Source organism: Macrobrachium rosenbergii, chromosome 31, assembly GCF_040412425.1.
Source record: "Macrobrachium rosenbergii isolate ZJJX-2024 chromosome 31, ASM4041242v1, whole genome shotgun sequence".
Classification (NCBI taxonomy): Eukaryota; Metazoa; Arthropoda; class Malacostraca; order Decapoda; family Palaemonidae; genus Macrobrachium; species Macrobrachium rosenbergii.
In genome coordinates, this window is record NC_089771.1 from 33,325,384 (window position 1) to 33,327,266 (window position 1,883).

Genomic DNA, 1,883 nt, shown 5'->3' on the forward strand with positions numbered 1-1,883 from the left:
CCAGTGAGTAACAGTTTTAGTTTCTCTCTTTCCCTCTCTCCGTTGACAGCTCCTGAACACTCTCTCTCTCTCCAGTAACAATGCCCGGCTTTGTCTCTTCATCTCTCTTTGCGGTGACAGCTCTCTCTCTCTCTCTCTCTCTCTCTCTCTCTCTCTCTCTCTCTCTCGCTCTCTCTCTCTCTCTCTCTCTCTCTCCCCAGGGCCTGATTTGGGACGTTTGTTTACGTGTTTCCGCAGCAGAACTTAAAAACAAAATGACCATCTTTTAAAACATTGGCAAAAGCTACCAGGCTTCGGCACAAGGACAAAGTTGGGAGATTACCATTCTGATCAGCTTATAATATTTTTTTTCTTTTTTTACATAGCATGTGGATTCCTCAGAGCCGACGCATCCATCCCCCTGACCTTGAACTCTCGCTTGGGTACAGACCAGGACTAAAATAATCAAGTCTTTATGACGAGGGCGCAACTTGCTGCATTATACCATATTATCAAGGAATGTTGACAACACCAGATAATGACACCAAAGAGGAGACTGGAGGCAGAAAAACATTATTCAATGCAGAAATAAACAGAGAAAAGTTAATGACAGGAGTAATGTTATCATATGCTCGAGCGACGCTGCCTCCCTGTTTCAACTGGGCGCTAGGAATCAATTTGTGGAGCCGAGAGAGGAAACTTTAAATATTCTCCAATAAACTTCCTTCATTCTTAAGGACAGTCTATAGTTCTGCCCTAAAATGGAAGACTGCAGTATCTGCAAAACTACAAAACTGAGAAAAATGGTAGATACTCCCTTGCCCCTTACTACTGATTTTGCAGATACGCAAATGGGACCCCGCTAAATGCTCGTGAAAGCATTGAAGAATCATTCCTGAAACTGCAGTAACTGTGTATTAGTGTTTCACGAGCCCAATAGGTGGCATATCTCAATTTCGAAAATTTTGGGTTGAACAACTGGCTCCATTCTATCCCAATAAGAACAAGACTCTTAACAGTACACTTTCCAGTTAAAAGATACTTTTGTATTTGGGCAAATGTCGCACCTGAATCTTAACAGAGAGAGAGAGAGAGAGAGAAAGTTTATCGGCTGTCATTCAGAGTTTTCCCGAGTAGCGCCGGGTTGGTCAGCTAGTTATTTATAAACTACTCTTTCAGAGCTGAGACCACACGCTTCGTTCAGTACACACGTCTCCTTATCAATCAGCCAAAAATAAGCGATTAAATTCAAACACAAAAAGACTGACAGTCTCTGACGGCAAATCAATACTTGTCCTTCAGTTTCTAAGAGCGCTGATAACAATCGAAAGTAAAAACATCATCATCTTCACATTCTTTCATATTCTGACCGTTATCGGGAAACCTGACCGCACTTGAAATATTTATAGAAATAAAGATAGAATATAGAATTTTTGGGACCCATGAGGTCATTCAACGCTGAAAGGGAAACTGAGAGTAGAAAGGTTTGAAAGGTAGAACAGGAGGAAAATCTTTTGCAGTTGCACTATGAAACAATTGTTAGGAGAGGATGGAAAATAAGCTGGAAGAAAGGATATGAACGCAAGCAGAGTAAAAGGAATGACAGGGGTTGCAGCTGGAAGCCGAAGGGACGCCTGCAAAGAACCTTAAGTAATGCCTACAGTGCACCGCATGAGGTCCACTGATGATGGTACTCGGGGGAAATGTTGATAGAAACATCACAAGAGAAAGAAATGCATGAAAAAATGTACAAAAGTACCACCACTACAACAAAGAATGATTTCGATGCTATACGATAAATCCCAGTCCTCAAGTGCCGTTCATTATGCTGCCCTAAAAAGGAAAACTGCAGCATCTGCAAAATTTTCGAAATTGAGATATGCCACCTATTACTAGGCTCGTGA